This window comes from Saccopteryx bilineata, chromosome 8, assembly GCF_036850765.1.
Source record: "Saccopteryx bilineata isolate mSacBil1 chromosome 8, mSacBil1_pri_phased_curated, whole genome shotgun sequence".
NCBI classification, from domain to species: domain Eukaryota; kingdom Metazoa; phylum Chordata; class Mammalia; order Chiroptera; family Emballonuridae; genus Saccopteryx; species Saccopteryx bilineata.
This window is the reverse complement of record NC_089497.1, coordinates 28193357-28211975: the sequence shown is the minus strand read 5'-3', so window position 1 is coordinate 28211975 and position 18619 is coordinate 28193357. Positions and strand designations below refer to the sequence as shown.

Sequence of the window (18619 nt, the reverse complement as noted above, 5' to 3'; positions counted from 1 at the left end):
GCGCGTTGCAACACCTTAGTTGTTCATTGATTGCTTTCTCATATGTGCCTTGACTGTGGGCCTTCAGCAGGCCGAGTAACCCCTTGCTGGAGTCAGTGACCTTGGGTTCAAGCTGGTGGGCTTTTGCTCAAACAAGATGAGCCCACGCTCAAGCTGATGACCTCGGGGTCTTGAACCCGGGTCCTCTGCATCTCAGTCTGATGCTTGATCCACTGCGCCACAGCCTGGTCAGGCGGAACTAATTGTTTTTTAATGAAAGAGGCAGAAGAACAGACAGAAAGACCAGAAGTGAGAGAGATGAGAAGCAACTTGTAGTTGCATCAATGTTTAGTTGTTCATTGATTGCTTCTTATATGTGCCTTGACTGAGGGGCTCAAGCCAAGCCAGTGACCCCTTGCTCAAGCCAGTGACCATGGAATCATGTCTATGATCCTGTGCTTAAGCCAGCAACCCTGCACTCAAGCTAGTGAACCTGTCCTCAAGCTGGATGAGCTCATGTTCAAGCCTGCGACCTTGAGGTTTCAAACCTGGGACTTCAGCATCCCAGGTAAACGCTCTATCCACTGTGCCACCACCGGTCAGGCTTACCTGGGAACTATTAAAAAAATATTCCTGCTCTTTTCCTGCCCCTGGACATTATTTTTCAATAGGTGTAGAATGTGGCCACACATCTGTAAAAAGCTCACCTGTTTGTTCTGATGCTTGGTCCAGGTTGAGAACCACTAGCCTAGTTGGAAGAGTTACCCAGACAACGGTAATAACCATTACAGGTAGGCTGGTGCTTTCGTTCCCAATGCTCAGAACTGGCCCAAGGAGTCACAGTTTCAGGAAAGCTCTTCATAGATCATAATTAAAACAAAACAAAACAAAAACAACAAATGTGTGGTGATGGATGTTAGTTAAGTAGACTATAATAATCATTTTGTAATACAGACATATATTGAATTATTATAATATACACCTGAAACTAATATAATGTTATATGTCAATTATAACTCAATTAAAAAAACAACAACAACAAATACATTGGATGGGAACCTCTTCTTCCTGAGGATGTTTACAATGGTTTCCTTTTCGTCTTATGGCCTAATTCTCATGAAAACTCACTTCTTTAACTAAACTGAAAGGTGAACTCTTTCTCACTGAATTATAACTTCGCCTTTATCAGAGCCAAATTTCCCTCAGTGCTGTAGTTATTTCCTGGTAGTAACTTAGGTGTTTGGAAAAATCTGCATGCCTCCTACCCACTCAATGACCTGAAAGTAGTCCATTTTATGATTGGGTTAATGGCTAGGATGGCTAAGTAGATCCCGTCCTTGTGCGAAGAGATGATTTCTATCTCTGCATTTGGCCCAGAGTTTACCACCAGTTACATTTTCAGTATAAAATATTATATTTAACTGGTCATAAATTTAATAGAAAAAAAGTAAAATGTGAGAAATTTCTGAATTTCAGGTGGTGAATTTTTTTAAAAACAATAGTATATTCTAAAAAGTTTCTTCTAAAATTAGAACAAGGTTAAAATATCAAGATACTGAAATTATTAACTCTTCTCACAAAATGTAAAACACATCGTTCAGATCCAAATAGCCCTATGTGGAATTATTACTTCCGTATTTTAAATAAAATAGAATAAAGTTTGAAATTTCACTTTTATACATTTAGATATGGATTATTATTATTATTATTTCTTTGAATAGCATTCTTTCTATTTTTTTAAAAAAATTTATTGAGCCTGGCCAGGTGGTGGCGCAGTGATAGAGCATCAGAGTGGGATGCGGAGGACCCAGGTTCGAGACTCCAAGGTCACCAGATTGAGCATGGGCTCATCTTGTTTGAGCAAAAAGCTCACCAGTTTGGACCCAAGGTCTCTGGCTCAAGCAAGGGGTTACTCGATCTGCTGAAGGCCCACAGTCAAGGCACATATGAGAAAGCAATCAATGAACAACTAAGGCGTCGCAATGAAAAACTGATGATTGATGCTTCTCATCTCTCTCCCTTCCTGTCTGTCTGTCCCTGTCTGTCCCTCTCTCTGACTCTCTCTCTGTCCCTGTAAAAAAAAAAAAAATTATTGAATTTACATTGAATTTATTGGGGTGACATTGGTCAATAATATTATATAGGTTTCAAGTGTATAATTCTTTAACACATCATCTGTATATTGTATTGTGTCACCACCCCAAGTCAAGTCCCCTTCTATCACCACTTATCCTCTCTTTACTCTCTTCTACCTCCCCCAATCTTCCTTTCCCTCTTGTAATCCCCGTACTCTTTTCTGTGTCTATGAGTTTGTTCTTTGCTTTATTCCTGCACCTTTTCACCCACCCCCAACCCCTCTGACAGCTGTCAGTCTGTTCTCCATATCTAGGAGTCTGCTTCTATTTTATTTTGTTTGTTTATTTTGTTCATTAAATTCCACATATGAGTGAAATTATGTTACTTGTTTTTCTCTGGTTCTCTGACTGGCTTATTTTGCTTAGCATAATTAATGCTTGCCAGGTCCATCCTTGCTGTCACAAAAAGTAAGACTTACTTCATTCTAATAGCTGAGTAGTATTCCATTGTGTAAATGTACCACAGCTTTTTTATCCACTCATCCACTGATGGGCACATAGGCTGCTTCCAAATCTTGGCTGCTGTAAATAATGAATATAAGGGTGCATATATATTCTTTCAAATTATAGTTTTGGTTTCTTTTGGATATATTCCCAGATGTGAAATTATTGAATTATAAAATACAGTCCTCCAATCACTAATCACTAGAGAAATGGAAATTAAAACCACAATGAGATATCACCTCACACCAGTCAGAATGGCGCTCATTAACAAAACAACACAGAATAAGTGCTGGCAAGGATGTGGAGAAAAGGGAACCCTCCTGCACTGCTGGTGGGAATGCAGACTGGTGCAGCCACTGTGAAAAACAGTATGGAGATTCCTCAAAAGATTAAAAATGGAACTGCCTTTTGACCCAGCATCCCACTTTTAGGAATATATCCCAAGATCACTATATCACTGATTCTAAAAAAGAAATGCACTCCCATGTTTATGGCAGCATTGTTTACAGTAGTGAAGATCTGGAAACAGAAAAGTGTCCATAAGTGGACAAGTGGATTAAAAGTGGTGGTACATATATACAGTGGAATACTATGGGGCCATGAAAAAGAAGGAAATATTACCTTTTACAACAACATGGATGGACTTGGAAGCTATTATGTTAAGTGAAATAAGCCAGGCAGAGAAAGAAAAATATCATATGACCTCACTTATTTGAGGAATCCAATGAACAATGTGAACTGAGGAACGGAATTGATACAGAGGAGGGATCAAACAAATGGACCAGAGGAAAAGAGGACAGAGGGAAAGGGGGTGATAGGATGGGATAAACCTGAAGGGAAGGGGGGAGGGCGCTGTTGAAAGGGGGCAAGGGAGATGTTGAGGGGAATATGGGGGAGAGGGGGATGCATTCGGGCTGACTAAAATCTATGCAAACACAATAAATTAAAATAGATAAAAAAAATGTAGTCCTCCAGCCCACTGGCAAGTACCAGTGTGGCGTGGAAAAACTTGCTCAAGACACAAACTATTGTCAAGAAAGGAGGGAAAGGCAGTCAAGAGATACTGACCTCCTGAGTCCCCTGCTCCCAGAGCTTTTATTGATCAGAAGCAGAAAGGTAACAGGATTACAGAACAGGGAGATCAGGTGATAAAGGGATTAACAAACACAAAGGGAGTGGCAATCTAAACATCTAAGCAGTTTTCCTAAAGCCTGTTCACTCGCATTCCTTTGTGTTTGCGCAAAGGTCACTTACATAGTTTCTTGGTGTTTGCATCCAAGAAACCTATTTATCACCATTCACACTCAGCACTTTTTAACTAAAGTTCCTTAATCCAGGTTATAGAGGGTCCAATATTAGATGGGTGATTCCCTACAATAAGGCAGTTTCATTTTTAATATTTTGAGGTAATGTTATAAAGTACCGTACCCCAGATTCTGAAAGGCACTGTCCACGTAGAGACACCCAGTCCAGATGAATTTTGAAGAGTTTTACTGAAGGAGGAAATTTGTTAAATATGCTGGCCGCATATGGCTGACACAGGGCAAAGCAGGCCCAAATCATGTGCGCTGAGTGTATTTCAGGGGCTGGTTATATACCCTTTGACCACATACAGGTTCGGGGGCATGATAGCATGACACAATCATTAACAAGATTATAACATTTGTCTAGGGGATTTACAAGAAATGTTAACTTTCAAGGTAATACAATCAAAGACATTCACAAATCCTTTTAGTATCTATCTCTCCTCCTTTGCCTAGAGCAGGGTTCGGGAACCTATGGCTTATGAGCCAGATGTGGCTCTTTTGATGGCTGCATCTGGCTCAAAAATTTTTAATTAAAAAAAAAATAACGTTAAAAATATAAAACATTCTCATGTATTACAATCCATTCATTTCCTACTGTACGTGTTCATGGTTACAGGTGGCTGTAGCCGATCACAGCTGTCCTCCAGGACACCAAATTTTTATTGGATAATGCGTAACATACACGGGTCGTTGTATGGCTCTCACGGAATTACATTTTAAAATATGTGGCGTTCATGGCTCTCTCAGCCTAAAAGGTTCCCGACTCCTGGCCTAGAGGTACACGTTAATCTCAGGATTCCAGGAAGGGAGGGAGAGCTAAGATCAGTGTAGGGTGGTACATTAATTTTGTCTTTTATTGAAGGAGAAAGGGAGTTCTTCAGATAACCTTAATCCTTTCAGAGAACTTAAAACCAAATTACTCTAGTTGTCCTTGTAAATCAGGAGACTTCTATATTCTTTTTCCTCCATTTTCCAAAGAAAGGACAGGAAAGCCTGACCTTTTCTCCCAGAATATTAATATTAATTTGCAGCTTTCTGATACCTTGCAACAGTAACTTCCTTCTGCTTTCCATAGTCGCAGCATTAATCTGCATTTCCACCAACAGTGCAGAAGGGTTCTCTTTCCTCCACACCCTGCCAACACTTATTGTTTGTGGGTTTATTGATGATAGCTATTCTGAGAGGTGTGAGGTGATTTCTCATTGTGGTTTTAATTTGTGTTTATCTGATGATTAGTGATGTTGAGCATTTTTTCATGTTTATTGGACATCTGTACGTCCTCTTTGGAGAAGAATCTATTGAAATCCTTGCTCATTTCTTAATTGGATTGTATGTTTTTTTGTTTTTTTTTTGTGGTTGTAAAGCCAGCAGCCGTGGCCAGGGCCACCATTACAGCAGCCTGGCCTATGCAGGTTCACATTGGATTCGGACAGTTGGTAAAGAAACAACGGAGCCACAAACTGGTGGGCCATAGTCTTTAATTCTAGCTTGCACCCGGCGGGCAAGTAAAAACACACACTGGGCTCCAAAACCCAATCACATTCAGTGCTCACAAAGCTACTGATTTATCGGAGTTTCCTAGAATCAAAGGTTTCTAGCTCACAAGTCTTATTCTCCTCAGTTCCCCATCTCCTTCCTTATCCCAGATACAAACTCTGAACAAACTGGCCTTTCACTCAACACTCCGCCATCTTGGCTTCTTCCCCTGGCCTCCTCCACGTGGCCTTTCTCTGCTCTGCTCTCTAACGCTAATCCCAGGAACCAAGAGCGCAAGTTCCTGCTTCGTCCCCATTTTATATTGTAGCTTCACAACCTTTAATCCAATATACAAAATAGGGAAGTCTCCAATACAAAGTCACTTCTCCGAGGCATGATTGGATTGTACCACCCCACATCAAAAAGGGTGGGAAAGGCTTAATCCCCAAACCAAGCCCCAGGCTACAAGGATTCTCAACACACATTAATATCACCTGGGCGACGGCCTCACATGGGCAGCGTTAACTTTAACAAAGTGAGCATAATACATTTTATCCGCCCAACAGTGGTGTTGAGTTTATTAAGTTCCTTCTTCATTTTGGATATTAACCCCTTATCAGATCTATTGATGAATATGTTCTCCCAACCAGTGGGTTGTCTTTTCATCTTGTTGGTTTCCCTGGCTTGCAGAAACTTGTTAGTTTAATGTAGTCCCATTTGTTTATTTATTTATTTTTTGTTTCCCTTGCCCAGGGTGATATGTCAGAAAAAATATTGCTACCTGAAATATCCAAGATTTTGCTACCTATGTTTTTCTTCTAGAATTTTATGGTTTTGAGTCTTACTTAAGTCTTTAATTCATTATGAGTTTATTTTTGGGCATGATGTAAGAATAAGGTCCAGTTTTATTTTTTATTTTTTTTTGTTATGTATCTGTCCAACTTTCCAACACCATTTATTAAATTGACTATCTTTAGACCATTGGATGTTCTTGCTTCCTTTGTCAAGTATTGTCTCTGAAGATGTGGGTTGTTTACTGTACTTTGTTCGGTTTTTATTTCAGTACCATGCTGTTTTGATTTTTATGACCTGATAGTATAGTTTGATACTAGGTAGTGTAATTCCTTCATCTTTGTTCTTTTTTCTTAAGATTGCTGTTGCTATTTGGGGTCTTTTGTTGTTATACATTTTTGAAATATTTGTTCTAATTCTGTGAAATGTGCCATTGGTATCTTGATAGGAATTGCACTGAATCTATAGATTACTTAAGATAGTATGGGCATTTTAATGATGTTAATTCTTTCTATCTATGAATGTGGTAAATGCTTCCACTTATTTCTATCTTCTTCACTTTCTCTCATCAGTGTCTTATACTTTCTGAGTACAGGTCTTTTGCATCCTTTGTTAAATTTATTCCTATGCACTTAATTCTTTTTGAAGCAATTGTAAATGGAATTGTTTTATTATTTTTTCTTTCTGATAGTCCATTATTTGTGTATAAAAACAACTGATTTCTGGATGTTTATTTTGAATCTTGCTACTTGACTGAGTTCACTTCTCAGCTCTAGTAGTTTTTTGGTGGAATCTTCAGGATTCTCTATAAAAGTATCACATCATCTGCAAACAATGACAGCTTTACTTCTTCCTTTCCAATTTGGATGTATATTTTATTTCATCTTCTTGTCTGATTGCTGTGGCTAGGACTTCCAGTACTATGTTGAATAGGAGTGATGAAAATGGACATCCCTATCTTGCTCACAATGTTAAGGAAAATGCTTGTAGTTTTTGCCCATTAAGTATGATTTTGGCTGTGGGTTTGCTACATATGGCCTTTCTTACTATGAGTGCTGGATTTTATCAAATGCTTTTCTGCATCTATTGATAATCATGTTGTTTTTATCTTTCATTTTGTTTATATGATGTATCATGTTTATTGATTTGTGGATATTGTGCCAATTTTGCATCCCTGGAATAAATCCCACTTGATCATGGTATATGACCTTTTAAATGTATTGCTGGCTTTGGGTTGCTAATTATTTTTTGATGACTTTAGAATCTATGTTAATTAAGGATCTTGGCCTCAAGTTTTCTTTCTTGGTAGTGTCTTTATTGGTTTTGAAATTAGGATAATGCTGACCTTGTGAAATGAGCTTGGGAATATTCCTTCCTCTTGAATTTTTTGAAATATTTTTTTGTTTGTTTGTTTGTTTTTGGATAAGTGTTAGCTCTTCTTTGTGTATTTGGTTGAATTCATTTCTGAAACCATATAGTTGGGACTTTTGTTTATTGGAAATTTTGATTACTGCTTCATTTTTGTTAGTTGTGATCTGCTTTTTTTTTTTCAGATTCTTTGATTCTTCCTGATTCAGTTTTGGAAGATTACATGCTTCTAGGAATTTATCCATAGCTTGTTCATTTTATTAGCATATAGTTGTTCACAATATTTTCTTATAATTCCTTGAATTTTTTTGGTGTTACTTGTTACTTTTTATTTTCAATTTTATTTTATTTATTTGGGTTCTCTCTCTTTTTTTCTTCATAAAGCTGCTGAAAGATTTATAAATCTTGTTTATGTTATCAAAGAACCAGCTTTTGGTTTTATTGACCTTTTGTATTTTTTTTAGATTTTATTTTGTTTATTTCTGCTCTGATATTTATTATTCCTTTTGTTCTATCACTTTGGGCTTTGTTGTTCTTTTTCAAGTTTCTTGTAGCATGAAGCTAGATTGTTTATTTGAGATTTTTCTTGTTTCTTGAGGTAGGCCTATAATACTATCAATTTCCTTCTTAGGACTGCTTTTGCTCTGTCCCATAGATTTTGGGTTATTGTGTTCTCATTTTCCTTTGTTTCAAGGTGTTTTTGATTTCATTCTTTCTTCTTCTTTTTTTTTATTTTTCTGAAGCTGGAAACGGGGAGAGACAGTCAGACAGACTCCCGCATGTGCCCGACCGGGATCCACCCGGCACGCCCAGCAGGGGCAATGCTCTGCCCACCAGGGGGCGATGCTCTGCCTATGCTGTGACCAGAGCCACTCTAGCGCCTGAGGCAGAGGCCACAGAGCCATCCCCAGGGCCCGGGCCATCTTTGCTCCAATGGATCCTTGGCTGTGGGAAGGGAAGAGAGGGACAGAGAGGAAGGAGAAGGGGAGGGGTGGAGAAGCAGATGGGTGCTTCTCCTGTGTGCCCTGGCCGGGAATCGAACCCGGGACTTCTGCACGCCAGGCCGACGCTCTACCACTGAGCCAACCGGCCAGGGCTGATTTCTTTCTTGATCTCATTGTTAACTCATTCATTGTTTAGTAACATGTTATTTAACTTCTATGTCTTTGTGTGTCTTTCGGGTTTTTCATCTTATATTTATTGAGACTTGTGTCTTAATATGTGGTCTCTCTTAGAAAATGTTCTATGTGCACTTGAAAAGAATGTATATTGTGTTATTTTGGGGTGAAATGCTCTGAAGGTATAAATTAAATCCACCTGCTCTAGTGCGTCATTTAAGGCCACCATTTTCTTATTGACTTTCTATCTGGAAGATCTATGCATTGATGTCAATAGGGTGTTAAAATCCCCTACTATTACTGTATTACTGTCAATCTCTCCTTTTACGTACATCAAGATTTGCTTTACATATTTAGGTGCTTCTAGGTTGGGTACATAAATGTTTATAAGGATATATTCTCATATTAGATTGATCCCTTTATCACTATGTAGTGTCCTTCTTTGTTTCTTTTTTTTTGCATTTATTTTAATAACCACAAAATTCTTTAAAAAGCATAATCTGTTGAAGGCTTATCTGCTTAGATACTATCAAGCTCTCACATATACATATTTATAAATTGTCTTTGGTGCTCAAGGAACCTATAGAAGTAAGATATGAAGTAAGAGATATTGTCATAGGCCCTGGCCGGTTGGCTCAGCGGTAGAGCGTCAGCCTAGCGTGCGGAGGACCCGGGTTCGATTCCCGGCCAGGGCACACAGGAGAAGTGCCCATTTGCTTCTCCACCCCTCCGCCGCGCTTTCCCTCTCTGTCTCTCTCTTCCCCTCCCGCAGCCAAGGCTCCATTGGAGCAAAGATGGCCCGGGCACTGGGGATGGCTCTGTGGCCTCTGCCCCAGGCGCTAGAGTGGTTCTGGTCGCAACATGGCGACGCCCAGGATGGGCAGAGCATCGCCCCTGGTGGGCGTGCCGGGTGGATCCCGGTCGGGCGCATGCGGGAGTCTGTCTGACTGTCTCTTCCTGTTTCCAGCTTCAGAAAAATGAAAAAAAAAAAAAAAAGAGATATTGTCATAACAGAGACATATAGTTAAGTTGAAACTTGAAAGAAATTACATGAGTAGAATCTAGCCCCCAACTTAACTTTTCCTAAGTTGACCATAAATATGCAAGAGCCACTTCTGAGAAATGACAACAGAAAACAATTACACATGATGAACTGGTTTCCAGAGGAGTTTTTTTTTTTTTTTTTTTTTTTAACAGAAATAGCAAATGGGTGGCCACTCATTCCTTGGAAAAGGATTCCTATTAAATATCCAGAAACAGCTATCAGCCAAAGCCATTATTTGTTCTCATCACATCTCTGTATCTTCAGAATTGGAGGAAGAATGAGAGGCTGTACTGTAGGCTCGTTCCTTTGCTGTGTGTGAGTCGTGCGCTGACTCTACTGATGTTCCTTCTTGGGAATCAAGGGGTACATCTAGTGGATCAGCCATGGAGGAAACAATAGGTTTTTTCTTAGCCTGGAAATAATCATAGGCCTTCTTTCCACAGACTAAAAGTGTGACATTCTTCCCACTGCTCTGGATTCTGTCCACCATTTTCTCATAGCGTTCGTCCAGCACATTTACCCCATTCACTTCAATGATGATATCCTCATCCTCTAGCCCAGCCAGGTAGGCAGGGCTGCCCTTCTGTACCTCTTTGACGAAGGGGCCTGGCTGACCCCGAATTGCATTTAAGTGGAAGCCATAGCCATTTTCATCTTTAACCAGTCTGCACAATTTAGGCTTATGATCTATTTCCTTTGTAGTATCTGGACTTGAGCTCCCCAGAGGAGCAGGAATAGGAACTGGAGCCTCCTTGAATAGGAACTGGTTGTTCTTGATTTTCATAGTAGAGAAATGGAGAAAAATTAGCCAGTTTATATATGCTGTCCGTCTCTTTGTCTACCACCAACAGTGAAGTCTGATCTCCACCCTTTCTGATCATTTCCACCGCACTGTCATGATAGAGGGTTTCCACAGATTCGCCATTGACAGCAACTACCAGGTCACTGGTCTTCAAGCCAGCCTCCTCTGCTGGACTTCCAGGATCTATGTCTTTGATGATTTGACCTTTCTGTTCTGGGCCTGTCCTCAGATAGAAACCATAGCCATTGCTTCCTTTCTTCATTTCAACAACTCGAGGCTGGTGGGGTAATAATTTCAGACTGGCTGTTTCTCTCTTGAATTTTATATTCTGCTCACTATGGTGCTTGTCAGTTTCCTTGTCCACCAGCAGGAACATGACACGGCTTCCTGACTTCCTCGCCTTTTCAGCTACTTCCTCATGAGTGGCATTTTCTACAGGCTCTCCATTCACCTCAATCAAGTGATCATCAGCTAGAACACCAGCTTTCATAGTCACACCTTGAGGTATTATGTCAGTCACGTACACTCCCTTTTTACCTGGGACAGTTTTTAGAGAAAAGCCATAGCTGTTGTTGGGCAGATAAAATGTATTATGCTCACTTTGTTAAAGATGGCGCTGCCCACGTGGAGGCCGTCACCCAGGTGATATTAATGTGTGTTGGGGGCGGGCTGTGGGCAGGCAGGATCCTTGTAGCCTGGGGCTTGGTTTTAGGATTAAACCTTTCCCACCCTTTTTGATGTGGGGTGGTGCAATCCCATCATACCTCAGATAAGTGACTTTGTATTAGAGACTTCCCTATTTTGTATATTGGATTAAAGGTTTTGAATCTACACTATAAAATGGGGGCAAAATGAGAGCTTGCTCTCTTAGTTCCTGAGATTAGCATTAAGAGGAGAGAAGAGAGAGCAGAGAGCAGAGAAAGGCCACGTGGAGGAGGCCAGGAGAAGCAGCCAAGATGGTGGAGTGTTGAGTGAGAAGTCAGTTTGTGCAGAGTTTGTACAGGGAGAAGGAAGGAGATGGGGAACAGAGGTGAATAAGTCTGGTGAGCTAGAAACCTTTGATTCTAGGAAACTCGGACAAGTCAGTAGCTTTGTAAGCACTGAATGTGAATGGCTTTTGGAGCCCAGTGTGTGTTTTTACTTGCCCGCCGGTGCAAGACTAGGATTAAAGCTAATGGCCCACCAGTTTTTGGCTCTGTTGTTTCTTTACCGACTGTCCGAATCCAATGCGAACCTGCATGAGCCAGGCTGCTGTGATAGTGGCCGTGGCCACTGGCTTTACAGCTGTTCCCCTCCTTCACCAGGTAGCAGAGCCGTGGCTGGGTCCAAGTTCGTGCGCCTCCATTCATCATAGGAGGCAGTTTCTTATCATTCAAACATGGCCCCTTCTGACTTGGACTCAATTGTTTCAAGTCTACCTTTTTTTTCATGGCTTTCTCATAGGAATCCCCATCCAGAACTAGTAAAGTCACTGAATTCCCACTCTGTCTCACCAGATCCACAACCTGTGTATGTTCTTCCTTGTCCACAAAGACACCATTGATCCTAAGAACTCTGTCTCCATCCTGGAGGGCAGCCCTCTCTGCCGGGCTCCCCTTCTCAACCACCCGGACAAGGCGCCCATCAGTGTCTCTCAATCCTCAGGAAAAAGCCATAGCTGTGCCCTGGCCGGTTGGCTCAGCGGTAGAGCGTCGGCCTGGCGTGCGGGGGACCCGGGTTTGATTCCCGGCCAGGGCACACAGGAGAAGCACCCATTTGCTTCTCCACCCCCCCCTTCCTTTCTGTCTCTCTCTTCCCCTCCCGCAGCCAAGGCTCCATTGGAGCAAAGATGGCCCGGGCACTGGGGATGGCTCCTTGACCTCTGCCCCAGGCGCTAGAGTGGCTCTGGTCATGGCAGAGTGACGCCCCAGAGGGGCAGAGCATCGCCTCCTGGTGGGCAGAGCATAGCCCTTGGTGGGCGTGCCGGGTGGATCCGGTTGGGCACATGCGGGAGTCTGTCTGACTGTCTCTCCCCATTTCCAGCTTCAGAAAAAAAAAAAAAAAAAAAAGCCATAGCTGTGTCCTTCTTGTTTGGACAGCTTACATTCTCGGGGGTTGAAGGCAGAGGCCATTTCTGGATCCTGGAGGAAAAGCTGCTGGATCCACTCAGGAATTCACTCTCTGCTGCTGAGTTGTTGTCTTGGAACTCACTGGACTTTGAACAAAGGTTGATTTAAAAGCTGATGTATTTAACAGGGACACATGGTCTGAATTCAAGTGACCTCTGTCTTGCTTTCTGCCAATGGGCTGGGCCCTAAGCTGGACAAACCCAAGGCACTGGCCCACCTGCCTAACTGCGGAATTCCACTGCTCACCAGCCCCTCCCAGATTAAAGGAGGGCAGAAAAGAGGAGAAGTGCAGCCGGGGGGAGGTGCCTCTGCCTTCTCAGTTCTCTCTCTTAGGCAGATGCCTTGGTCACCAACTAACACCCAATGCCTTAGGGGTGTCCACTGTCTCCCATCCACAGGTGAGGGCTGAGGGTCACCTGAGCATCCTCACACAGTGAGGTCTTCTTGGGGAGTAGTAACCTGTGCAACCACAATAGAAGTAGAAGGCCACAAGGCCAATAAGCCCAGTAAATGGAGCAAAGCTCCTCACCTGCCCGTCCTTTCTCCTCTGGCAGTGGAAGTTCTAACTTGCTCGCTCCCTAGGGGTTGAGCAATAAAGCCCTAGCTGTTATCACTCAGGCTCCCTTCCTCTTGTTACACACTGTCTCTTCCCTCTCTCTCCTTTTTCCCTCTCTTTCACCTGAGAATGCTGTTTTATTCTCAATTGTTTCCCCCTTTCACCCTCAGTCTCTCAGTCAAACCCAGCTAGGTAGGTGGAAGGCATTTCTCCAAACCTCTTCTTCGTTTCTTACTGTAGCCTTTGTTTGAGTCTATTTTGTCACATATAAGTATTGCTTTCCAAGCTTCTTTTTTTCCTATTTTCATGAAATATCTTTTTTTATCCCCTTACTTTTAGTCTCTGTGTATCTTTCCTTCTGAGATGGGTCTCTTGTAGACAATATATATGTGGGTCTTGTGTTCTTTTCCATTCAGCCACCCTTAATCTTTTGATTAGAGCAGTTAAGCCATTTATGTGTGAAGTGTTGGCTGTTTGTTAGGCTCAGTCACTGAAAGGGCCTTTGGCAGAACTGAGACGATAGACCTAGTGGATCTCCTATAAAAGAGAGGTGCTGGTCAGTTTCAAGGAAGGTAGTGAGTGTGGCCTCCATTCTAGAGCTACATAACTTAGTCTGTTCCAGATATGGCCCAGACCTAGCAAGATGGAGCCACTAGGAGCTGGGCAGGAGACTGGGGCTTTTGGAAGTCTAAAGGGTTGTTCTATTATATACATCTCCCGAGAGGGGGAATTGCTAGTCAGATTCACAGAAAAGTAGGGTCTTGGTCCCTGCCCCAAAGCTGATAGCTAAGTCACTGACACTTCTTGAATGTGCTCATACCTCTCTATTCTGGCCAAGATAGCTGACTACTCAGGAGGGTCTAAGCTTCCTAAGTGGGATGAGAGGGAATCCAGAGGGTGGGGCAATTGCTTTCTCAGAGGCTGATGCCACATTGGGTGGAGTGCTCCACCCAAAAAGGATAGTGTTTGTGGCATTAGACAATGATTCAGCACAGGAATTCTGATGGATGTCCCTTATGTTTCTCCCCAGAGGCACAAACCCCAGATTTTCCTCATGCAACTCTAGTGTGCTCCACCCTCCCTCTGTCAGAGCCCAGGGTGAGTGGCTGTAAATGAGATTTTTGTGTATTGGTCTCCCTTTTTTCTTTTGTAGTATTTTTCTAAAGTGAGAAGTGGGGAGGCGGAGAAACAGACTCCTGTATGAGCCCGACCGGGATCTACCTGGCATACCCACTAGGGGGCGATGCTCTACCCATCTGGGGCACTGCTCAGTTGCAACTGGAGCCATTCTAGCATGTGAGGCAGAGGCCATGGAGCCGTCCTCAATACCTGAACTAACTTTGCTCCAATGGAGCCTTGGCTGCAGGAGAGTAAGAGAGAGACAGAGAGAAAGGAGAGGGGGAAGGGTGGAGAAGCACATAGGAACTTCTCCTGTGTGCCCTGAATGGGAATCAAACCCAGGGCATCCACACATCAGGCCAGTGCTCTACCATTGAGCCAACTGGTCAGGGCCATGCATTGGTTTTTTAAAGAGGGTGCCTGTGTCTTTAACCATCTCTCCCTGGCTGACAAGAACCCCACTCCTTTTCACAGCTGAATGTTATGTGGATGCTTCTTCCTGGCTCTGGTGCTCTGGGCTGGGAAGCCAGGCTTGGGGTGTAGGCCCCACACTTCTCAGGAGGAATCGTCCCCTCCACACACACAACTGAGATGTCTCTCCAGAACCTCAGCCACCGCCCACAGGGGCGTGTCACATCTCTCCCTTTCCTACCAGTCTCAGTGTGGCTACATCTGTGAAGTTTTTACTTCTTCAACTAGTCTTCACTTGAGTATTCAGGATGATTAATCTTTAATTCAGTTGTAATTCCAGTTTGGTCCTGGGAAGAGGTGAGTGTAGCTTTCACTTACTCCACTGCCATCTTGATCCCCTGTCTGGGTTAAAATGTTTTATTTTCTCCTGATGTGTCTTTCAATTTGAAGACTCAAGACTTCTTTTTAGTTAAGGGAGTTTTCCTCCAATTATTTGATTTTTTTTGTACTTTTTTTTTTTTTTGTATTTTTCTGAAGTTGGAAATGGGGAGAGACAGTCAGATAGACTCCTGCATGCGCCCGACTGGGATCCACCTGGCACGCCCACCAGGGGCGACGCTCTGCCCACCAGGGGGCGATGTTCTGCCCCTCTGGGGCGTCGCTGTGCCGCGACCAGAGCCACTCTAGCGCCTGGGGCAGAGGCCAAGGAGCCATCCCCAGCGCCCGGACCATCTTTGCTCCAATGAAGCCTTGGCTGCGGGAGGGGAAGAGAGAAGCAGAGAGGAAGGAGTGGGGAGTGGAGAAGTAAATGGGCGCTTCTCCTATGTGCCCTGGCCAGGAATCAAACCCGGGTCCCCCGCATGCCAGGCCGACGCTCTACCGCTGAGCAAACAGGCCAGGGCCCAATTATTTGATTTTTTTCTTGCCTTCTTCTTATAAGCTAGGCATAAATCAGACTGATGGTTATAGAAAATTGTTAAAGAAAGAGAGGAAAGGGCGAAATAGAGAGATATACAGTATTAAGAAGCACATTTAGGACAGTTTATGGAATTGTGTATTTAATACATAACAAAAATTTAGTAATGCTAAAAATGTTAATGAAGAAAAAAAATAATAAAAAATGCTCACACCCAAAATCCTGACATAGTTGACCCTTGGGGATAAATGCCAGAGGAGGATAGAGTAACCAGGGTGGGAGGCAAGGGGCTGGTTTTGTTCAGGAAGAATGCAGGGAATTGGGTCAGAGTCTTAGAAGCACTGTGCCTTTAAGCAGATTCTCAGGATAACTGACACCCAGTTTCCCAACCTAGGGAGCTGCTTCTCCTCCTTCTGCTCAGCCCTGAGTTTGTGTGCACTCAGGACACAAGGACAGACTGTAGAAGAGCAGAGTGATCTTGTTTTTTTTTTTTTTTTTTTTTTTTCCAAAGCTGGAAACAGGGAGGCAGTCAGACAGACTCTCGCATGCGCCCAACCAGGATCCACCCAGCATGCCCACCAGGGGGCGATGCTCTGCCCATCTGGGGCATTGCTCTGTTGCATCCAGAGCCATTCTAGCTCCTGAGGCAGAGGCCACAGAGCCATCTTCAGCGCCCGGGCCATCTTTGCTCCAATGGAGCCTTGGCTGTAGGAGGGGAAGAGAGAGACAGAGAGGAATGAGAGGGGGAGGGGTGGAGAAGCAGATGGGTGCTTCTCCTGTGTGCCCTGGCCGGGAATCAAACCCGAGACTCCTGCAAGCCAGGCTGACGCTCTATCACTGAGCCAACTGGCCAGGGCCTGATCTTGTTTTTTTTGTGTAGCTTTTTTCTTTCACTGTTTCTATGACTTCTTGGACAGCTAGTTTCCAATCAAGGGAGCAGACAGATGAATCAAAATCTCATCCTCCTGGGACAAGTTTGGGAACCTTCTTCTAGACATTTTCCTTATTAGAAAACTGGGATTAATGAAACATAGTCAGACTTTGGATAAAAAGTAGGTTTAAATAGAAGACACATAATAATTTGGGATATGAGGTACACTTTGTTTGGTTCTTTCATCTACTAGCTCAAGCGTGAACAAGTGCTTCCATCACTGTCCCTAGTAGCAAGAAGCTTCCCGCTAGTTTCAGAATGAGTGAGATGGCCAATACTAAGTTCCAGAGGAGATTTGTGAGCAGTTCGACTCATGTCGTGTAACCTACTGCTTCTCTGATGGACTCTGTCTACAGATGTTTGCAGTCTTTATATATGCTTTATAGGCTGTCTGTTTTACTCCCCAGAAAATGAGACTGTTGTGAGCCAAAGTGGTAGAGCGGTTATTCCAATTTCTCTTGAGATTGGGAATAAAAGGTTTGATAGTGTGATTGTTGTTACTGTTGATGAGAGTTTATCGGTGGGGAGCATGACTTTATTTAATGAGCTGAAGTAGAAACACACATTCCGGCAAAACAGTTTCCAGGTTGCTCTGACTGTGGCCCTTGGTGCTTGCCATCCAGGTCCCTTGTGTGGAGGCAGCCAAGATTATTTCTCCATTTTACCCTAGCTTTCCAATCTCTAAATGGTACACTACTGTTACAATGAATGAGAAGGATCTAGCTATATAACTAGATCCAAAATGTTTTGTTTAGCCATATTGAGTCACGGTTGCTAGGAAGCATGCTTTATAGCTGGAAAAAATGTCAGAGGGTCATGTCTGGGGTCAACATCATTTAAGGCTGGCCTCCCAATATTCTTCTTGACTTTTAAATTTTTATTGAGGTGACATTGGTTTGCGAGACCATTCGGGTTTTAAGTGTACAATTTATTATGATGCCATCTGTCTGCACACTGCATTGTGCATTCTTTGCCACAAGGAAAGTTTCTTTCTGTCCCTATTTCTACCCCCTCCCCACTTTGCCCCTGTCTACCTTGCTACCACCCCTTTCCCTCTGGCTGTTTCCACTTCGTTTTCTGGGTCTGTGTGTTATGTATATGATTTAGGCTAATCCCTTTATCTTCTTTCATTCAGTCCCCTCACCTTCCTCCTATTTGACATCTGTCAGTCTCTTCCATGTATCCATGTCTCAGTTTCTATTTTGTTCCTCAGTTTATTGTGTTCATTAGATTCTACATATAAGTGAGATCATATGGTATTTGTCTTTCTCTGACTGGCTTATTTCCCTTAGCTTAATAATAATCTCTAGGTCCATCCACGCTATCACAAACAGTAACATTTCCTTCTTTTTTATGGCCATGTAGTATTCCATTGTGTAAATGTTCCACGGCTTTTCCTATCCACTCATTCACTGATGAGTACTTGGGTTGCTTCCAGACATGGAAATGATGCAATGAACATGGGGGCACATATATTCTTGATTAAGTTAATGAATATAATTAAAAATTATATTCATTAGTTAATGAATATAATTAAAAATTATATTCATTATTTAATTCATGATTGAGTGTTTCGGGATTCTTAGGTTATATCCCCAAAAGTGGAATTGTTGGGTCATAAGGGAGTTTCATTTTTAATATTTTGAAGTAACTCATTGCTTTCCACAGTGGCTGTACTAATGTGCATTCCCACCAACAATGCATGAGGGTTCCCTTTCCTTCACACCCTTGCCAACACTTGCTGTTTGTGGATTTATTGATGATAACCATTCTGACAGGTATAGGTGATATCTCATTGTGGCTTTCATTTGCATTTCTTTGATGATTAGTGAATTGAACATTTTTTCATGTTTATTGGCCATCTGTATGTGCTCTTTGTAGAAATATCTGTTCAGGTCTTTTGCCTATTTTTTCATTGGGATCGCTGGGTGAAAATAGATTCATTTTTAATTTTTTTTTTTCTGTATTTTTCTGAAGCCGGAAACGGGGAGAGACAGTCAGACAGACTCCTGCATGCGCCCGACCGGGCATTTTTAATTTTTTGAGGAAACTTCATGCTGTTTTCCACAATGGCTGCACAAAACGACAAGTCAACCAATAAACAAATAACAA

The 18619-nt window shown here is 42.5% G+C and overlaps 1 protein-coding gene and 1 pseudogene across 4 annotated transcripts in view; one reads left to right on the top strand and one right to left on the bottom strand.

Moving 5' to 3' along the window:
* Positions 1 to 18619, top strand: part of TMEM45A (transmembrane protein 45A) — a 124635-nt gene that overhangs the window by 14249 nt on the left and 91767 nt on the right. The gene's annotated exons all lie outside the window — the stretch shown is intronic.
* Positions 9827 to 12013, bottom strand: LOC136311913 (putative PDZ domain-containing protein PDZK1P1; annotated as a pseudogene).